General features: G+C 44.5%; 1 protein-coding gene across 1 annotated transcript in view; it reads right to left on the reverse strand.

Moving 5' to 3' along the window:
• LOC134847660 (small VCP/p97-interacting protein-like) overlaps positions 1-21,436 on the reverse strand; it is a 158,821-nt gene extending 137,385 nt beyond the window's left edge. Inside the window, exon 1 of the mRNA XM_063864822.1 lies at positions 21,426-21,436. The gene's annotated coding sequence lies outside the window, so the exon portion shown is untranslated. The remainder of the gene's footprint in view (positions 1-21,425) is intronic.
• Between the last annotated feature and the right edge of the window lie 1,493 nt (positions 21,437-22,929).

Here is a 22,929-nt window from a genome sequence, read left to right on the forward strand (position 1 = left end):
AAGCGACCAATTGAGGTTTTGTTGTGACTTTCGGTATCTGAACTCCGTCACGGCGAAGGATGCCTATCCCATACCTATGATTGATGAGAGCCTCTTGAAGTTAGGTGATGCAAAACTTTTTTTCGACTCTTGATTTAGGTTTGGCTTTTTGGCAGGTCCCGTTGAGGAAGCAGGACAGGGACAAAACAGGGTTGGCCTGCGAGTTGGGGCTGTTTCAATGAAAACGGATGCCGTTTGGTCTTTGCAATGCAACGGCTACATTTCAACGGTTGATGGCACATGCATTGATAGATGTGACAAAGAAGTATCGCAATCTGGTAATGTGCTACGTGGATGGCGTGGTAATAGTGACGCCTACACTGGAAGATCACATCGAGCGACTGGACGAGGTGTTTGCATGCATGAAGAGGTTGGGGCTAAAGTGCAAACCATCAAAGTTCGAGATGCTCAAGGATTCGATAAAATACTTGGGGAGGATGGTGGACAGGCACGGCATCAGACCAGATCCAGATGCAGTTGGAGCAGTTCTAACTTGGAAATCGCCAAAAACGGAACACCAGCTGATGAGCTTCCTGGGTTTTGCGAACTATTACAGGGAATTCATCAAGGGCTACGAGGATAATGTATACCCGATGCAACAATTAATGAGACACGAAGGCAAGAAGTTCACAAGGAACAACGCAGCTGAAGAATCATCCCAGAGAATAAAGAAAGAGTTGTGCGAGGCACCGGTGTTAGGGATGCCAACGGAAAAGGGATGTACGTGCTGGATACGGATGCATCGGATTTCTGGAATTCTCCATCAAGAACAGGAATGGAACGGGAAGACAAACCAGTTTTACATTTGGAACAAGACAACTTGAACGACGAGAGACAAGCGCCTGCACAGCAAAACTCAGCAACTTAGAAGGCACGGCGTTGAAATGCGTGGTTGCAAAGAAGGAAGAGGAGCGCGACACTGCGGACAAAATCTTCGAGATATTGTTGAATCGATTCGGGGCAGGCATGAAGGGTCACCAAGCGATGATGCGATTTAAAAAGAAAAGGCAAAGGGACAATGAATCAATTGATCGGTTCCTGGATGATCTTGAGAGCTTGAGACGAAGTAGTGATCCCGAGGAGTCAACAAACAGAAGGAACTTTAGCATCGCCTCAAAGTTCATTGATGGGGTGAAAAGTGATGACTTGAGAACAATGTTAGCAACGTACTATACACTGTCGAAAGATAGCGCACCGACTCCAGAAGAGATGAGACAGAAGTCAAGAGAGTACATGCTAATGAAACCCAAGAAATACTCATATTCGGATAACATGAACATGCAAGGGGGAGTCAACCAGAAAGGTCGTCTTGGTATAAGCCTAGAGATGACATGGACAAACGTAGATCATGCGCAAACTGCGGGTCAGCTGATCATCACGTGGCGGATTGCAAAACATACAAACAGGGCATGAAGAGTCTGGGATATGCACCCGATGAGGAAGATATGAGCCAGATAGAAGAACACGAGTTCGATAGTGGCTTGATCATCAAGATAGGTGCGAGATGTCTCTTCTGCAATCAAGAGGGGCACTTCAGAAAAGACTGTCCTTTGTTTTGGGAGGCAGTCAAGAACCAGAGTCACCCCAAACATAAGTTGGTGTTAGTGGCGTTGCAGAACCAGAGAAACAGACAAACTGAGTTTGAAACAAAAAAAACTCGGAAGCACCGAGTGCGGAACTGCCAACGAAGACGGTGAAAGCTGTAACACAAGTCAACAGTGCAATAGAGGCCACGGCCAGGAAAGCCCTTGAGATAAATTATGAGAAGGCGGCGGCAGAGGCTATTAACAAAGTGAAACAGGACCTAGCGACGAAGGAAATAGAGCAACGATTGAAACAGGATATCAAAAAGCAGAAGTTAAACGAGACGTAAGGTTGGTCGGTGCCAGTGCCAGAAGCCGTAGCAGGGTCGACAACGAGTGGAAATTGCAACACTCTGAAAATGGTGACGGAAAGCCATTCGGTATAACAAAGATCGGAGCCAGGATAATGTCAATAACCACTGCGGGCGGCCATGAAGTAACGAGGAACTTGAACGAACCCAGCGACCAGACAATAATGCACATTGATGTGTACGCAGATTACTTGAGTGCAATAAGCCCACAGACGACTTCTAGATCCTTGAGGGCGCTACTCACAAGAGGTGGCAGCAAGTCAGTCCGTGTTGAGAACAGATATACAGAAGCTTATGGTCCGCATGAGGTGATGCTAAATATAGATGGGATAAACATCTATACGAAAACCATGATAACATGTGATGAAGATCTAGCGGGGCAGATCTACGTGGGCAAAGAAGAACTAAAAGTGAGATCGATTGGTCACTGCGCCATGCTGGAAGAAGATGCAATGCACATCGGGACGGAAGCGGACGTTTCAGCTTATGTGCTTTACATAAGTGGCAAGAAGACTCAGTTACGTGGGTTACTTGATACGGGAGCGGTCTTGAGTGTTATACCAATCGAAACTTGGGAACGAATGGGTTACGTCAAAGATGACTTGATAGACTCAAGAATACGGCTATCAGCTGCGAACAAAGGAGCGCTGCGGGTACTAGGCAGATCACCAATAATAGCCCTGAATCTAGGCGAACGCAACATGTGGATGAGCTTTCTTGTGGTGGAGAACCTAGACGAGTCTGACCAGTTCATTTTAGGCAGAGACTTCATCAGGAACTTTGACGTAACGATTGATCTAAACAATGCCATGTTCAGGATTCGAAACCCGGATAGGAAGTACGTAATTAAACCGGTAAATCTGATAATGGCAAATGAGAATAAAGCGCCGGTGTTCTTGAGTAGGAGGGTAAGGCTGAAAGCGAACGAAGCGGCAATTGTAGGCTTACGGATGAAAAATTATAACGAATTAAGTGATAGTAAGCAAGTATGCATAGTCCCTAATCCAAACAGTCAAAGTGCTGCTGTTTTAGGAAGATCCTTCTCGATAACCAAGAGCGGTCTCTGCGTCAGTGTCTTGTTGAATACTCTTGACATACCCATAACAATCCAGAGGGGAAGGAAGTTGGGATATGCCTTACCCGTGAAAACTAGATATGAAATGACCGAAAATGTAAAAAAGAATTAAGTACTTGAATGTCCCAATCACAGTGACAAGACTTGCATCTTGAGACGATTGAATAAAATATAAGGTTCATCAAGTCTAGTAAAGTCACTTAATCAGAGACAGATGATGGACTATCGAGTTGTTCAAATTTCCCAGAAAGACCAACACTAGAGGAAATGGAAATTGATAAACCAGTTTTACCTAAAATATAGCATTTAAGGGGTAAGGTAACGGATGAACAGCTCGAGGCCATCAAGGACGTACTAGAGCGGAACGAGGAAGTTTTTTCGAGACATAAGGCAGACATTGGATGTTGTAATTTTGTTGAACATGAAATAGAGCTTGAGGAGTCTGCGGTACCGCAGAGGGAGGGGGCGAGGCGCATGACCCCACACAAATCGTATGCGTGTAGGAAAGAGATAGAGACACTACTAGAGTATGATATGATAGAACCATCCAAATTACCGTGGTCGAGTGGAGTAGTGATGGCCAAAAAGAAAAGCGACCAATTGAGGTTTTGTTGTGACTTTCGGTATCTGAACTCCGTCACGGCGAAGGATGCCTATCCCATACCTATGATTGATGAGAGCCTCTTGAAGTTAGGTGATGCAAAACTTTTTTTCGACTCTTGATTTAGGTTTGGCTTTTTGGCAGGTCCCGTTGAGGAAGCAGGACAGGGACAAAACAGGGTTGGCCTGCGAGTTGGGGCTGTTTCAATGAAAACGGATGCCGTTTGGTCTTTGCAATGCAACGGCTACATTTCAACGGTTGATGGCACATGCATTGATAGATGTGACAAAGAAGTATCGCAATCTGGTAATGTGCTACGTGGATGACGTGGTAATAGTGACGCCTACACTGGAAGATCACATCGAGCGACTGGACGAGGTGTTTGCATGCATGAAGAGGTTGGGGCTAAAGTGCAAACCATCAAAGTTCGAGATGCTCAAGGATTCGATAAAATACTTGGGGAGGATGGTGGACAGGCACGGCATCAGACCAGATCCAGATGCAGTTGGAGCAGTTCTAACTTGGAAATCGCCAAAAACGGAACACCAGCTGATGAGCTTCCTGGGTTTTGCGAACTATTACAGGGAATTCATCAAGGGCTACGAGGATAAGGTATACCCGATGCAACAATTAATGAGACACAAAGGCAAGAAGTTCACAAGGAACAACGCAGCTGAAGAATCATCCCAGAGAATAAAGAAAGAGTTGTGCGAGGCACCGGTGTTAGGGATGCCAACGGAAAAGGGATGTACGTGCTGGATACGGATGCATCGGATTTCTGGAATTCTCCATCAAGAACAGGAATGGAACGGGAAGACAGTCTTAAGACCAATAGCGTATTGGAGCAAAGTCTTGAGTGATACGGAAATGAAGTACGGGGCGCCGAAAGCAGAGATGTTCGCGGTGGTTACCTTTGTCGAGAAATATAGAGCATACCTAGGCAATGAGCCATTCAGGCTGCGAGTCGACAACAGGGCACTCAACTGGCTGAAGACGTACTCAATGGACCACAGCTACCTTGGGAGGTGGATAGTTCGCCTGGACGGGTACAACATAATAATTGAGCACAGAACAAGAGACAAACATCAAAATGCCGATAGCTTGAGTAAGAAGACGGAGTTCTACGAGAGACAGGAACAGAGGGCGGCAAATAGGCCAGAAATAAAAAAAAGGGCTTCTCCTTCATGGATAAGGAAACGTATGATAGTCTTCCACTTACGAGATGGCTCGACAAGTCAGGCAAACCGATAGAAGATCACCCCGAATTACCAAAAGAGCCTCCAGAGAAAACAATCTTGAAGAAGACCTGAGGGATGCCGATAGGGATAATGCTCAAGTCAAAAATTGTGAGGGAGACGCTCAAGGCGAAAGGCTATGATCTCAAACAGGTAGAAACGGGACAAGCACAGATAGATGAGGACTTGATGAGATTACTCGAGAAACTGGCAGATGATAAACCCGTGATCGAAGGAAAGGGTAAGGAGGAACCGGAAGTTACGATACTGCGAAGGAGTGAGACAGTTGGCGGCGAAACCTCCTTAGAAGAGAGTAATCCTGATGGGAAAGAAGTCGTGCAGTCACTGGTTGACAAAATCCCTGATGACATACTTGAACGGACTCGGGTTAGGAAAAAGAAAGTGGCGTTTAAGGAGGAAGCTGAACACCTTGGAATAGGTCAAGAGTCCGGGGAATGGCCCGCAGAGGAAGAAGATGCTGGAGAAGAAAAATTGTCCGGGGAGTGTGAAGAACGGGATGAAGATTCAGAGGGCAGCAGCGACGACCAAGATAGTTTGTGCATGATACTGGCGGAAGAGAAGATGAGACACCGCGACAGGGAGCTGCAGACGGATCCCTCATCAGGAACATACTACTTGGATCAGCAAGAAGTGCGGGGAGGTGAAGAACTTGAGAAAATTGCGGTATCGAGGAAACCGTTCAGGGAACTATCATGCAACTTGAATTTCAGAACAAATCTGGTGCCAGAAGAAGATAGAAGGATCATGAAAAGGATAGTATGCGTAAAGCTGAACCCTGGGGAAATGAATGGTCAGATAATGGCACTAAAGGAACATATTATAGGCTGTCAGATAAAGGCAAAATATAGGCTGTTCTACAAAGAAAGAAAAGATTTACTCTATCACAAAGCTGATGGGGTGGTAGCGTACAAGAGAAAGGATGAGGAGAAGATATTACACAAGCATAACCTCATCATATTGCCACAGTTGTATCAGACCGAAGTGTTATTCAGATCGCACGATCAAATGGGGCACCAGGGGATAGACAAGGTGCAACATAGAATACTTCACAGGTTTGATTGCCCAGGATTAAGGAAAGCTTGCGAGAGATGGGTAAATGCCTGCCTAGCATGCCTGCAAGTGAAAGACCCAAGGAAGCTGAAGTTCCCACTCAAGTCCGTTGAGAGCTCGGAATTCAACGAAGTCGTGCAAGTAGACCACCAAAAGATCTGTATGACAGAGTCGGGATATAACCAGATACTAGTCATAATAGATCACTTCACAAAACTGGATATCACGGTATGGCTGTCCCACGACATTTCAGTCGGACAATGGCAAAGCCTTCGTGGGGGATCTGACGAAAGAATTGATGAAGAGGTCTCACATAGCTCAAGCGCACTCAACGAACTACCATCCCCAGACCAACGGGTTGGTAGAGAGGCAGAATAGAACGTTGGTGAACATGCTGAGGGTACACTGCTCAAGGTACATGACAGACTGGGATAAAAATCTGCCGCAGGTGGTAGGGGCGTACAACAGTACGCAACACTCAACAACAGGAATCAGTCCCTTCATGATGTTGACGGGCAAGGAAAGAGCAATGCCTCTAACATTCTTTTACCCGGAGTACGAAGGGAAAAAGACGTCGCCTCAAGCTTATGTGAAAGAAGCGATCAGGAGACAGCAGGAATTAAACGCGCTCTGCAGGAGGAATACTGCGCAAGCACAAATGAGACAGCGCAAGAAATACGATGAAAAGCTACTGCAAGCGAAACCATATGCAGTGGGCCAGTACGTGTGGGTCTTCCAGAATGTCATACCTCCAAAAGGGACAAAGAAACTACTTAAGAAATGGAGAGGACCATTCATGATAACGGAAGTACACCAACAAGGACGGTTCTACCGTTTGAGTACGGGGCGCGCAGCACATTATGAAAATCTGAAGCCTCATGTACCATCCCCAGAAGACTGGTTTGTACCGCAGAACATGGAAGGACTCGAGTACCTACTGGTGGAGCCAGCGTGTGAGGTGAATGAAAAAAGCACCAGAGAGAAAATTGATGGCAACGAGGGTTTGAGTTTGGACGATAATGAAAAAATAGAAGCGGATTCAGAGGCGGAATCCTTTGTAGAAAAAGACTGGAACGATGCGGAGCAGGACGAAGTGCCAAAGTGGACGGAACCAGACTTGCCAATAACGGCAGAAACCAGGAGCGGTAATCGTAAACGGACAGGCATGAGGTACAATAGGTACGGGGATGACTTTTTGATTGACAAGGTACGGAGATTGATAGCCACCTGGTATTTTGACAAGGCCGCTCGAAATACCACCAGATAACTTAGACCCAGCATCATCGACGGGGACGTCGAGAAATATTTTGTCCGGGGAGTGGGGGTAGGACTTACCCACACCCAAAACTTGATGATAAAAAAGCTCAAGGAAGTGAGGGAAACAAGTGAGCTGAAACTGGGCGAGGAGGAGATTGAGCCTACCATAGGAAGGAATTTCAAGACAAAATTCGAAATTCCGAATGAATACTCAGAGAACATCATGATTACGGACAGCGACTTCATCCTCTCAGACAGGACCAGCGCGGTTTGTATAACAGCGGACATGAGCTTCAGATCAAGACTAGAAGCCGACTTCAAGAGAGAATACCAGAACGTGGAGTTTCTATTCAGACAGAGACCGGGGCTGGGAGGATTGGCTGCGCTTCCCCCATCAGTGGCACAAGTCACGGGCAAATGACTATGCTTTCTAGTGACGAGGGTCAATGAAAGGAATACGATAGACCCTGAGCACGTGATGTTAGCACTAACGAGACTGAGAGATTTCATGATTGAAAGAGGGATAGTGGAGGTCTCGATGCCTGTTTATGACCCAAACAGGGGCAAGTTGAGCCCAAGGGAGTTATATGCCATCCTACACGTGGTCTTCGCAGAAACGGAGATAATGGTACACCTACACAAGAAATACTACTTGAGTATCGCCTGAGCTACGGGTGGACATGGGGATCTTGAGTAAGGGTACATGGGGACCTCGGGCAGGTAGATGGATTTTAACGTGATTGGCATGACAATTATAATTTGAAAAAAGTGACGAAGCTAAAACATTAAATAAATCTGCATGCTCTTAAAAAACTTCCAATTGAATTATTTTAGTAAAACAAATGGAGGGATAAGGTTTTAACTACAAAAATGGGGGGGGGGGTTTAGGTTAGGAACATGACACCTTAGTCTAAAAAGTGGATTTTACTTTCAGATTGATTTGATTAAAACGAAGCTGACGACCCAAATACACTCATTGGAAAGAGAATAGAAGGTCTTGAACAAAGTTCACAATCATCAACATTCGGAAGAGATTTCTCAAGTACTCAAGTTGGTACGGTAACACTCAAGTTGGTACGGTAATTCTCAAGTTGGTTGGTGCGCGAGATAATCTAGAAATTGTAAAAATGGCAGATCGATTTTGGAAATCCATGCCTGCAGCGCTAAATAGGCCTACGCTCGATGAGTTGTACAGACGCTTGAGGGACCTGGACTACACCCAACTGGACGAGAGGTTGGCAGTGATGTTGAACGCCATCCTGCAATTAGTGCAGGGAGTCCGCGACCGAAGCTGTCTTGATGGTCGGCTACACCACGGAAGGCATATCCAATCAGGAACAGGCCAGGTGGCTATCCTGGAACGTGGATGGAGGGGTGAGAGGAATCGACTTGGCGAGGAATCCTGGCTTAAGCAACAACACTGAGTACGGCGCGGGAGAATTCAATTGCCGGTCAGACCGTCAGCAAGATCAGCTAGCCAGTCCACGAGCAAGCCACCTTCTATGACGAGAGCCCAGCAAACGGAAGAGACGTATCCTGACCTCAGCAACTTGAAGAGAGAACTTGAGAGGGCGCAGAGGGAGAAGAACAAAGCGAATCTTGACCGGGACAGCGCGAAGCTCGAGAGAAAGCAAGCGAATCTGGAGAGGGACCAGGCGATCCTTGAGAGGGACCAGGCGCATCGTGACCTGGAGATGTTGAGAGCAGAATACCAGCAAGAACAGAGGGTGCGAGAGAACGCGGCGAATTGCGAGCAGTTTAAGTCGGAACTTGAAAGGATCCAGCGGCGACAACGAGATCTCGACCAACAAAAGGAAAAGGAAACCAGGACGACGGAGCGAGCTGTTGTCAGCTCAAGGCCGGAGTCGCGTATGGAGGTGGATGAGGCTCCCAGGTCGAAGGGACGATTCAATTTAGACCGCGCGGCTCAAGAACACATAAACGAGGGGCTGGAAGTATGGATACCAACCGTATCAGCGTCCTCCCTGCGCGGTTCGGAGACGCAACCGATACGCCCATTGATGGACGTGGCACTGCCGGAATACACCCCGAGCTCAACCCCGAGCAGCAGTCAGGTCAGTGGGAGCTCGTCGCGTCTTAAGGAATTACATGAGAGGCTACAGCTGAGAAGTCGTGAAAGTCCAGCTAGAGCGGAGGTACCCCCAACTTGGAGAGAGCAACCGGTCAGGAGCTTGGTGATCGCAAGCTATAAGAAAAACACGGAGGGCAGATACCACAGGCACAACCGCATGGGTTGGAACGTGGCGCAGCGGGCGAGAAGGGATTGTTTTCATGACGCGTCTTGGGCTGAATACTACACACAGCCGCGAATACCGGAGGGTGCAGTTCACCTGATAGCAGGGGACAGCCTGGTACAAGTGCTGACCCGAATCCAGTCGCACTGGCAGACTGGAGTCTTGAGTTTCTCTGGAGCCGCAACGCCGCAGATGTTGGCATCACTCGAGATGGTAGGGATGGCAAAAATGTACACAGTGACTCTAATGATGGGGACCAATGTTGTGTCCAGAGGGGAATTAAGGAAAGTCATGAGGCTACATGATAAAATGAGCTGCATCCTGGAGGAGTTGCGGATTCAGTTGGATCCCGCCATACTCACAGTTTGCATCATCCCTTTCAACATGATGGCCGACCAACACGCGATGGAAATGAACGAGAAAGTGCGGGGCCTGAACGAGATAATCAGGCAGATACATCAAAGGAGTGTCCTCCCCGTCAGATTGTTGGACGTAGCCGACCAGATGGAGCGGTCCTTCCCAGAAGATGCGTCCTCAGTTGGAATCCATTTCGACAGGCCTAGGGGCGTGGAGTGGTTGAACGACGTCTTCCAGAGGCACATAAATGAAATGGAGGCAGACCTGTTTGAGACGGCTCGATTCACATTCGGTCCACCCCCAAATCCCCCTTTCCTTGCCACAAGACCCCTGTCCAGTCGCCTGGGAGCGAGAGTCGACTCAAGAGACAGCTCGAGGAGCAGCCGGACGAGATTAGCGGGTTTCACGCCAATGGAAGCCGAGGAAGCGGAGTCATCAACGCCCCCAAAGTTCAGTGATGTCCTCAGTGGTAGTGGTAGAGAATAAGAGAGTGGAGAAGCCAGCGGAGGCAAGCCGGACGCGATATCTGGAGAAAGTAAAGGAGTTGGACCTGGAGGATCTGGAGTGCAGACAGGAGTTGACAGAAGTCCTGGGGCTCAAGCATGTGTCACACGAGGATTTGAGTCGGCACCAGTGCGTAGACTGGCTAAAGGCCCACGAAACGCATTTCTCAAGAGCAAGAATGATGAAGACGGCTGATCTGACTGGGATTCCCATGAGATCAGTCATGGGACCGATAAATTACAGACCTCTCAGGTTGCTGGTGAGTTCGGGACTCATAGTGGAGCCCCCTAAGCACAGAACAAGTATCGCCAGAATCAGATTGGCAACTCCTGCGCAGTTGAGGGTGGTAGACAAGCTACTGGATCCAAAAGAGAAGGAATTGCCAGACGCCACTTACGAGAGTGCGAGATTTGCAGACGACCCAAGATATGGGAAACCCTAAGGCAATGCTCAATTGGCCAAGACACTGGCAGTGTATGACAGAGCGGATCCAGCAGCCGCGAGAGTGATCATCGTGACGGGATCGGACTTCGAAGGAACGTCTCCCAAGTTGTTCTGGCCAGAAACTCTAGTATACACGCTGCCAGGTGCAGAATTGAACCAGATGTTGACCTTGGTGGTGGCGATAAAGTCAGAGATGCCCTGCGAACCAGAGCTGCTGCTGTTCGCAGGAATGAACGATCACCTGCAATCGGCTGGGCTTCTAGAGCAGCTGAAAGGGGATGAGCCTACGCCAAAGAAAATATGGGAGGCTATCCGGACGTTCTTTGCCGCGATGAACGAGGTACAGGAAAGCGTCAGTTCGCAATTTGGACCCAAGACGAAAGTGGTATTCACGAGGTCCCCCGGATACGCGAGCTTGCCGCATGCTCTGCAGTTTGTTTATGCTATTTTGATTCTAATAGCCGAAGGGAACGCATGGCGGATCCTGATGGCAGCTCCCAATCGAGAGCTGGAACCCACGAACTTGAGACTTCGGAAGTCAGAACTGGCGGCGGCGTGGGCGGACGTGTCCCATGCATTGAGGGGATTTTATGAATTGGCAGACATACTCATTGTACTGGATGAGGTCCTCTTACTTGAGATCTCGAATCTAGCCAGACAGCTGAAGTTCAGTCCGACAATAGGGGATGACCACCCGATAATAAGTCACCTGACAGCCAGCTTATGGCTCCGAGGCATAGACGTGACCATCACGAGCTCCACGAGCAAATCGAAGGGACCAAGTAACGAAAGGAAGAATGTGGCTGCGACTGAAAAGCAACTGGAGTCGATGGTGTATCGACTAACACAAGAGAGGCAGGTGGCCGTTTTTAACACCAAGACTAGAGAATGCTACTGAGAAGACAAGGGAGAGTGCCCCACCTCTCGTGAAGCAGATCTGGGAATTTCTTCAGGAACAATTGGAGGTAGCCGAGAGCAGGGAGATGACGGTGGCTAGATTCGTCACGGCAGCGAACGAGGTCACCATTGGAGGATTCTGGAGGGAACATGCAAAAAGTGAGCTGAGGACGAGGAAAGATCACGAAATCCTGAAATTCTTGAGTCCTTATTGGGAGAAGAAATACATGGCGGGAGTGTTTTGTGCGAAAGAGACCATTTTCGAGGCCTGTGTACAAGAACTGTTGAGCATGCCCATAAGCCTCTTGCAAGCCCCCCTATACTTAGTTTACCCGAGGTACCTGTTTAACATGGGTCCAGCGTACATGTTCAGTCGGGGTGTAGAGACACTTCGGATTGATGGGTATCTGGCACTGGTGCTCCTGACTCATGGCGAATTGGTGTCATTTCATCGATTGATGAAATATGGGGAACCCCTGTCGATGGGAAAGAACCACTCGAGTATAGACACTTACTCGTACAAGTGCGCGGCGGGATTGAAGACGTTGCTGGTGGAGTATCTTCGGATGCAAAACCGACACATGACCGGTGAGGCGAAGAAACCGAAGACGAGAGAGGAATGGAGGGAGGCGAATGGTGGTATCCCTCTACTGACCGATCTATGCCTGGCGATGAGGTCTGACCCAGTGGGAGTGATCAGGGGACTAGAGGAAGTCGTGACTTGTACTTACGGACCAGCGATGACGTACGCCTTTCCGGACCCTCTAGTGGCTGGATACCGCCATTCAGTAGTGCACGTGAGCTTAATAAACGTGTTGGATGGGCGGTGCTGAACTGGTGTCAACGAGAGGTGCTCAGGGCACGGATGAGTAATACAGTGCTCTTCGGGAAGGTGAAAGATCCCGAGTTGGTGGTGTTTAATTTCCGGGGGCAACTGCAGTGCAGGATGGGGGGAAAACGTGAAGGCCCCATTGAAACGTATCCCAAGTTTTGGAACCTGAATCCCCTGACGGCGAACGGACAAGAGATCCTGAGAATCCCCGCGTGGAAAAAGAGCTTCGAGTTAGTAAAAAAGGAGCTGGAGGCGACACTAGAGAAGGAAATTTTACCCGCAGTCATTCCTGAGTTTCCAACAGTCAGGAGAATGACCCTGGAGATAAATAGCTACCTGGTAGTCCCATTCCTGTTCGCGAGAACTACGGTATAGAGACAGCAAGTGGAGTTCACCGATGGCTGGGACCCCTTGTTCATTGGGTATACGGCGGCGGTCTATTTCCACACCTGCGATATCAAGATAAACTTATGGACGACTCAAGCAAAATTCGAGGTGCGGGAGATCTTGAGAACGCTTGATCAGGCGAGCTTGGAGAACGAATCACCGATATGGGATGATGGCAGGATGATCGTAGAAGAGGGACACATCGCGCTGAAGGACGAGATGAAGTTTGCCACAAGGAAGTATCGGGCGCCTTACGGATTGGAACAGGTGGAAATGAGGCAAGAAGGGAGAGTGCTGGATGCGGCAGGCTCGTAATATGTGGCTCTGACGGAATATAAGAAGCAAGACCGCGCGACACCCTCACCCCTGTCAGCGGGCACTCCTGGGGACAAGAGAAGTGGCCCCGTAGAAGACCGATTCAGGAAGATACTTGAGAGGAGGCAAGCCGAGTCGGGAGAAGAGAGCATGGACGAAACTCTCAGTGAAACAGGAGAGGAAATGGAAGTAGGGAATACACCTGAGCCGAAACCAGCTGAGGTGGATTTCACCGCCCTGGAGCTACTGCAGGACCTGATCGGAGCCGATTGGGCGGAAGCGGAGATGGAAGCGGAAGAGGAAGCGGGAGATGGAGGAGTTGAGCAGCCCGTCGGTGGATGCTGTCTCGACAAAAAGTTGAGGGAAAATGCCCCCATGATCTTAGCGAACCAAGGAGGCTAGCCGAAATAGTGGAAGAGATAGAGGTCTCGACAAGTCTGGTAACTGAGGAAGACTTCAAACCTCAGAAGGCAGGTTCAAAAAAGGGTTCGACGAGAGGACAAACCTGGGAAGTGGATGTGGGCAGAGAATGGATCTCGAGCGAACATCAAGCTATTGGCAAACAAGTGTCCAACTACCCTCTTGAGAAGAATGCGACAAGGAATACGGCTCGACCTTGGTGGGTGGCCCTAGAGACGATGAAGGAATTGGAGGACTGTCTGAAGAAGCTTGATCAAGGGGTGTCCCGCAAGCGTCGCAATTGGGCTACTCAACAGAAAGCCGAAGTCAACAAGTTGGAATTGGGAAGTCAGCTAAAGCGAACTTGGCAGAGCCTGTTGCGGGAATAGTTTGAGGAGGCGATGAGAACACCTTGATCAGCATTGCCTCTGATGGCGAATCCCTTCGTCAGAAACGCGCGACAACTGATGTTCGCCTGGAGCCTAGTGGGAATAGAGTTGGAGGTCTTGACTTCATGTGACAAATTGAAGTTGGCCAATAAAAACCTGGAAGTCTATCAGATGCTGATACAACACATCGCGAGGGACAACTCCGGTCTGAGCCTGGCGAGAAGAAAAGATGCCACTTGTTTCTTGAGGTGGATAATGTCCGTAATGACCAATCGCACCGTCCAAGCGTGTCATCAGAAGGCCCCGGGGAGCAAAACCATGGAGAGAAGAGTCTCCACAGTCATACTGAACGTGTACCAGATTACGGGAATCGAGAAGGAGGATGACTCGAGGCAATCCCTAGAGAATCATGGAAAACTTGATGAGATACGAAGATTCCACAACAAGAAATTTGAAGAGGGGCATGATGTGCAACGCAACTTAGCCTTGGCTGAGGGTTACGTGAGACCCAATAAAAAGGGAGAGTATCAATACGTGTCTGGAGTGATGGGAATAGCGTACAATCCTTTCTGAATTCAGAAGCCGCGAGCGCTTACAGGAATCATGAGGTGGCGGAGCTCTTGAAGCTTTGGACGGAGAAGATAATCGTAATCAATTCAACGGAAAGGGAGAAACCGAGCCTGGGCCTGCTACTTGAGGCGACGCCAAAGGCGATAAGCGTGCCGCGCTCGAGCAAAAATGTAGAATTGAGGATGGGAAATGGAAATGGCACGATGACTACGAGTTTGGGAACGGTTTGGAAATTGCTGAGACCTTCCTGGTGTCCCCATCCCCATGCGAGCTTGATTGAAGAAGTCACGGAACGAGTGAGACTAACACCAATAAAAGATGAGGATCTGGGAACGTTGGACGTGATACACAAATTGATCCTACCACAGAGTAAAGAGTCAGGCGGAGCAACGAGTAAGCTGGGATCAGTAAAGAAGTTGGAACATGGTAGCTGTCTTGACTTGACATGCGGAGGCGGAGGGCACACCTGTGATGGACGATCATGTGTCAGAATACAATCTTTTCAGGGAGAAGATCTTGTCACTTGGTTTGGTGACATAACAGAAAGAGAGAAGAGCGAGGTGCAGATAATGGATGAGTGCTATACGAACACTACAGTGAATATTGAAACGGCGCTCGGGTTCTTCTCTAGAATGTGTAGTCTGCAATCACTGGAAATGCTGGAGTCTGAACACTATTTGGTGACGGCGTTGAGCGTGGAGTCGTGGCCAGGGGCGTTGCAAACCACCCAGAAACATATCAGAGGATGGAAAATTGGTCTAGAGGCGGAGATGGGAGTTCCAGTGAGCGAAGCTTATGGCCTGCCTGTAAATGCAAAGTCCTTGGTGGGATCAGTAATGGCCAACGTATGTGGGAGCCATTATCCATTGCACATGGCAATGGTGGAGGTATCCAGCCAAAGGATACTAGTGGATAAGGCCTTCTCGGTACCCAAGTGCGTACGGCTGGCTCGAATGTCGCATCATTCACACAGACTGTTGAGGAAGATCCTGGGAAAGGTGCCAAGGGCGCAAAGAGATGACTTGAGTGAAATCTGGGGAGAAGAACTCTTGAGCTTAGGAGACGAAAACAGGAGTGATTTTGAGAGACAGAATGCCACCGGGAAGCCGATGAGTAGAGTCCCAGCGCCGGAGGAGGATGATGTGGTGCACGAGAAAATGATGGAACTGGAGCCTCTGCTGGAAGCCTCGGGGGAACGCAACCTACGAAGCATAGAAATTACACATGGGGAATGCCCATGCCACTGCTTGGCACAGACAGTGTGGTACCCGGAGCATACAAACCTTTGTTTAGTGTGGGATGTAAAAGAAATTCGGACAATCGGGTTACCCGATCATCAGCAGAAGGTGACCATCTTGGTAGTAAGTACGATGTTGGCGTTACGATGGATCGAAGAAAATGTAACGAAGTATAGGGAGTCAAGGACACCAACGGCGGAATCGATATACGCTATAGATTACAGCAGGAGACTTGAGATGTTTGAGACTGTATGCAAGGTATTCGCCATACCAATGGAAGTCAGGCACGTATGGAGCCGCATAAGGTTCTTTCCGTGGTTTCGAGCGACGTTGACATCTTGGTTGTACATAGCGACGAAGGATCACATGAAGAAATACCGAAAGGAATATCGACAATTCCTCGCGGAGATAGGTCCGGAAGCCTTCAAGAGACCTCTGCTGACCCATCGAAATGCGATCACAACAGGTTGGAAAAGAGTCAGTAGGGTGTCTAGAGATAATACCAAAGCAAGAGAGTCGATACTGGAGGAAGACTTGGCGAAGAACGTGAGCTTGAGCCTGCACAATTCCTTTTGCTTGAACAAGGAATTGAAAACGAAAGGTTTACCGAATCAGGCAACGAGGTTGCAGGAGCACAAGGAGTAGATGCGATCCTTCGAACAATTGAGAGCATGGGAAGAAATTGTGATCAGCTCCGATGATGAGGAAGCGCTACTAAGGCAGATCCCGGTGTCAAACTCATCAGGTCCTAGCACTTCGAAGGCTAGGAATACGAAGTGAGCAGGGAGCTCAATGTGGGTTTCTTGAGTCTTGAGAGGGAAAGGAAGGGGCTCGAGTGTGAACTCGGATGAAATCCGAGGTCATGAAAAAGAAATTTTAACGAAACAAAATATTGTTATTAATATGCTATAGTTATTATATAAATCAAAATGTTGCATGACAATTTCCTGATCGGATAGGACAAAAGAAATTTTAATCACAAGCTTCAAGAGCGGATATTTAAGGTGCAGGTATATGAAAAATTTGATTGCTGTTCAGCGATAGTGTGGTAATTTTATATAGTGGTGAATTTTGGGGTGTAGATAAACTTAAGTCTGCTGCAAACTTCTGTAAAGGACCATTTGCACTGTATCTTGAGCAACACTCGGTATTCTGGGGACTCACTGGCAGGCGGCAACACGCGATGAGGACATCGATCTTGAGTCCGGGAGTATGTGCCAGTCGGTCATATTTGGAAATTTGACCTTGAGGAATACGAAGTACGTAATTTTGAGAGGAAATTTAATTTTTCAAAAATTCGAATTGAGCCTGTCATGCTCAACTTTCTCGCAAAAACTGAAAATCTCAGAAATAGAAGATCAGAACAACCGATTTACAATCGCGGGAAAGTACTTGAAAAAAGCAGCGGGAAATTGCTATTTGCAATTTCCAGATAGAAAACAAACGCGAGTAGAGCCGTCCTACCCTGAAACAGGAGAAGGAGTGATTACAAAAGGAGAGTACATTTATTCGAGTTGAACTAGAGTGAACCTTCAGTGGAAAGGTGGACAGCTGGGGTGTCCCAATGGTTCAGACAAAAACTTCAATTCTTGAGTCAAAACTTGGTTTCCCTTGCAGGAATAAAATAGTATCAAACTTCTCAAGTTATCATACTTGATTCTAAAGTTGCTTACTAATCTAGTTACTCCAATTCTTGAGTGTGCTGGTATGCGAGTACCCAATTTAATTTTCTTGAGTGTGTTTTATGATTGTTATGTTGAGGTAAGGAGAGTTTTAGGTTGATCCATCTGAAATGGATCAAAGTTCCACTGTCCAATAAAAAGTAACTGTGCGGATTGTTCCGACACTGTTTTTAACGGCGTTCGTGTATTTTGGGTATTTTGAGACCTAAATATGGGGACGCTCTCATTTTCTAGAGTGGGGGGTATTCTGGTAGTGGTCTTTAAGCTGTAACGGGTTTTGAGTCTCATTTTGTAAGCAAACCGAATCGGCTCCGACCGTTTTGAGGTAGAAAAACACAAGAGATAGTGTCCCTGACTCTTGAGCCAATGGTTATAGGGCCTATTCTTCTTAAGCCTCATATGTGACCGAGGTAGGCGACTGTTACATATATTTGCTTCTGTTGCTATCTTGATTGTAATTGTTTGATTTTGTGTCATACAGATTGTGATAATTTCGGTTATTTTCATCATTGAATGTATTATTGAAATTCCTATCTTTTGATCCAAAGTTTGAGATCGAGATATTGAATTTCATTTGTTCTGTTTTTAAATCGTCGAGGATACGAGGAGTATGCTTTGCTACTGCTTTTCCCTTGAAAATAGTTATTATATTGACTGCTGTAACTGTTATCTTCACGAGGCCTATATCTCCCATTATAATTGTCTAAAAACTTTTCTCGATATTGAGGTGGTTTTCGGATTTGATTCCTGTGAGCTCAGTTTTTAAAACAAAACCCTGGTACTCTGACCTGACCTACGACACCATTTACAAAATCGAGTATGGTTTTGTCTGTTTCTAGGTTCATTTGGATTATAAGCTCTATTTATTTATGATCATTCATTAGTCTTGTTAACTCCTTAAGTTAATCCTTAATTCCTTTTACTTCCAACAAATTACCAATACTACTTGAGGCTGTTCTAGTAAACTCACTTCTTGCTGCAAAACTCAAATATTTTTTTAGCAATATAGTGTTCAAGTTGTTACTATTTTACCGGTGCATTCTCAATTAAAAAGTGATTTACATTTTGTTTTAAGTCTGGCGGGCTTAAGCCTCGCACAACGAGTTGCTTTTTTGCTGTTTTTTAATCATCACTAAAAATTGAATCTACTACGGTGCTTAATCTATGCAAATAAATTTTGATAAACTCGTCTGGTTGTCTTTTTATGTTTTCTGATTCTGTTCGTCTTCATTACTTATCCTTAAAGTCAGTGAATCTGTTTATAAACTGGTCTCTCAAATTGATCCAGGGTAAAACTGCTGCTAATCCCTGATACCATTGAGCTGCTGGACCTCTTATTTTTGAACCGAATAAAGCTCTTTGTCTGTTACCATATGCGTCGTGATTGGCACCTGCGGCTGCTGGTCGAGTGCTTAGTGAAAAGGCTAACTTTTCCGGACTATAATACGAAAATATCTTGCATCTTCATATGGATCTGAGCCGATAAAGTTTCATTTTACCTAATTTTTGGGTAATACTACAAAAAAGATTGAATCTTTTGTTCACTGATAAACTTCAAAAAATGTGATCAAGTTTTTTGAGGTTAATTGGGTTTGATTGAATATATCAAAAGTGCTATATGGTCGGCTAGGTTTTTTAGAACAGAAAATTTTTCTGAGGTTTTGCGGCCGAAAGCAATGGTTAATTCAAGATTGGTTTTATATCGATGTTTGGACAAAATGGTGATTTCATCCTTTTGGATGTTGGTGCTATACCAAAGAAATTTTATAGATTTATTTTTCAAACTAAGTTTCAAATAATTGCTGCTGTAATCACTGGTCATTTTAATTGAAATCATTTTTCAGAACTATAGATATGGATACGCATAAATAATTTATATAACTTACAAACATTTAAAGACAAGGAATCGTAAATTTTGTTCAATTGGTTACTAACTTTTTTGGGTAGTTCAGATTTTGATGTGGAATAAATTAGTTTTTAATCATAAGTTGATAATTGCTTAGTTTTGTGCTTTTGTAAAGGATGATGTTAAAAAGCGATTGGAAGTGAAGCAATTAACCGTTCTTGTGGTATTTAAAATAGTTTTCTTGGTAATTTTTTTTATAGAAGAATTGTGTCTGTTTCTGGAGTTTATCCTTGAAAAAGAACGTATAATTCAGGTTTATTGTCGTTAGGGTGTTTTTGATACTATACTAAAATGATCCTTTTCAGTGTTAGTGATATACCATACGATATTGGAGGGTTTTTCCGATTTTAAATTTTAAATTTATCAGGCTGACGTCAGTTTTGAAATGAGTTGACATGAACTTCTTACGGTGATCGTTTTTTTTTCTAACCAAAATCAAATATTTAAATATTATGTGATACGGTATGGAAAGATTTCCAGAATTTTTTGATTAATATCAAAGTTTATCAATGAAATTCAAAACTAATTTTGAAAAATGTTTTTTAAATTTTTTTTTTAATTTTCAGAGTTCTGTGTCCTGAAACAGTTAGCTGAAACCTGAAACGTTTTTTGTGACTTTTCTAATGCTTTTTTATTAGCAATTTGATTTCTATGATTAGCAATTTAAGCACTTTCTTAAGTTCTTACTGGCTTAAAACTTTAGTTTTTTTTTGTCAACGTTTTGATGGTTTTTGGGGACTGAAACTATAATCGAAAACCTGAAACTATGACCGCTGAAGTCGAGTTTTTACGTTAAAAGTTGTTCCAAGGCTTTAGCATACTTTTTTATTTCTTTCTCATGTAAAAACATTGGAGAAAAATTTAAATTTTGATGTCTCAAACCTAGTTTTTGAAATTTCAAACCAAAAAACCTTATACCTTAAGCTCCGTAAAAGGAATGAAAAGTTGGTTTTTGATATCTGATCTAGTGTAATATAGACTTATAAATTGGTTTGTAACATCAAAATAACAATATTTTTTTCGGGAATCCAAGTTCTTAGGGCTGAAACTATGATTTATATAACTTAAACTATAGTATGACCGCTTGGTTTGTGGGTTTTGAAATTAAAAATCTAGGTTGATATCTCTAATATTTGTCAATTCTAGCAATAAAATTCCAGCAATATCTCTAATGTTTGTCAATTCCAGCAAAGGTTTTTTGGTTTTGAAATTAAAAATTCTGGCTGATATCTCTAATATTTGTCAATTCCAGCAATAAAATAGCCAAAACATTGAAAGTTTTAGCCTAAAATGTTGATTTTGGTTAGCTGAAATTATGGGTTTGACGGCTCAAATTAACACCTTTTTAAACATTGGTTAGTGCAATAAAGATTCCTTTTCACTAATTAGATGCCACAAAATTTTGACTTGGGGCGCAACATTTTTGTGTTTAAACCAAAAACACCACTTTTAAAACGTACCGTTCAGCCTTAGGAATCAAGTTCGAAATTAGTTTGTTGGGTTTCAACGTCGTTAGTTTTCTCTCAAAAGTCAAAACTTGACAATCGCAGCTCCATTTTGAGACAATAAACTCAATTTTTGTGTTCTGGAACCTTAAACTAACAAAAATTTACTCTTCAAATACAGATTTTTGGCATATGCTGTCTGAATTTGTGTTTTACTAGCTCAAATTGTGATGTTTTACCCAAAACCGTTTACAGAAAACTAATTTTTCGACCGGAAACTATACTTATTTCAGCTGAAACGTTTGAACCTAAAACTAAAACCTGGAGTGAAACATAAAAATTTTTGGTTAAAAATCAACTTTCTCTGTTTAAGCTAACATAGGAAACCTATTTTATCAGTACAAAACGGATGTTTCAGTGTTTTAGCTTTAGGTTCTGTTCTGAAAACTAACTTTTTGGTGGAAACTGAAATTTTGAGTTACGTTATTTTAAATTAAATTTACTAAGCGCTGCGTGTAAAATGCTCAATTCTGATTAGCCGAAATTTCGAACTCAAGGCCAGGATAACTACCACCCCCCCCCCCCCCCCCACCACGGATTGGAGAGGGGAGGGGAGGATGTTAACTTGATCAAATTTAATAAGTGAGTTCGTTCGAAATACATATTTTATACAGAAACAATTTTCGAAATAACAACTTGGCTAAGGGGCATTTTCTACCTACGGTAGGTCACTAAGGGGGGATGAATTGAGATTTCTTTAATTTTGCCGCTTTTTATTTCACTTGCAAGAGCAAGGAACTTATTTGAATTTTCTGTTTGAATTTTTATGCGAGTCAATAAACCGCCCCCGAGGCATCTTTGAAACACTTTAAGATGCTCTAACAAATCTTCTAGACCATCTATCCGATTAATTATGGGAGTCAAAAACTTGATAACCAATTTAGAAAACTTTGAAGAGGAATTAAAGTTAGTCAAAAATCAGTGAAAAAAATTGCTCAATTACAGATTTCAACATGAAATTAACCGAGCATTATGAAGCTTTAATCCTGTTTTGTCCTGAGTAGAGGAACCAATCAAATTATTCAAAGCAAGACAGATGAAGACAGATTATCCACATTTTAGCGAAAAAATCAAGATTCATAACGGATAAAATACAAAATACTACTACATTGAGTACTTTGCTTTATCAGTAATCTAGTAGAATTTGTAAGAAATTGATGTCTTTACAAAATGCTTCGTAAAAAAAACAGACCATCTCAGCACTCATTCAATCTTAGTTGCTCTGATTACTAGAAATCAGAAACTAAAAATTTCAATTTCAGTTGATTTGAAAAACATATTTTTGCACTGATCAGAAAGAAAAAATTCTCCGGCTTCCTACGGGGACAAAAGAAAGCTGAGTGGAATATGTGCACTCGCTTCGTTTTCGGAGCTACAGCTAAGTCAGTGCCAACATTGGGCACCTAACAACAAGACAAAACAGCTCGAGTTACAAGGGCTGCTGCCTAAGGTTCTACAAAACGGATATTCGCAATCGCCAACGCGCAATCGACAAAATTAACAGTTTAATAGGCAAGTTTTTCATGTTGCAAGAATCAACTTTAACAGCCGGTTTTTTCTCGTGTAATTACTTGTCTATTTGGCTCATATCCGGAAGCTTCTGGAAAGTGAAATCAGATGAAGCGAACTAACTGTTCAGAGTTTTTAGAAGCGGATGTGTTTAAAAATAAAAAGACAATTTCAATGAAACAAAGCTGACTTGAGTTTGTTTCTGGACAAAAAAACTCCGATTGAAACTTTAAAACAAGCAAAAACAAGCTAAAATTGAGATACCTGATCTATTTGCATTTCAACACTCTCAAATTAGTGATAAAGACGTAACAGTTAAGGCTTGTCAACAGTTATCAACTGATAGTTTTACTTTGGTATATAATGCAAATATTCTTTTAAATGACTTCAATTTGCGTCACATGCTCCGTTTGATAATTTAAATTGCCACTGCAAAAATAAGTAATCAATTAAAACATTCAAAAATATCTTGTAATAACTGTGTTCTGAGTTCAAAATGAAACGGAAACAAGAATTATTTTTTGTGCTCACAAAGTGTGACGCCGCCGCCACCACAAAATAAATATGT

This window comes from Symsagittifera roscoffensis, chromosome 6, assembly GCF_963678635.1.
Source record: "Symsagittifera roscoffensis chromosome 6, txSymRosc1.1, whole genome shotgun sequence".
NCBI lineage: Eukaryota > Metazoa > Xenacoelomorpha > Acoela > Convolutidae > Symsagittifera > Symsagittifera roscoffensis.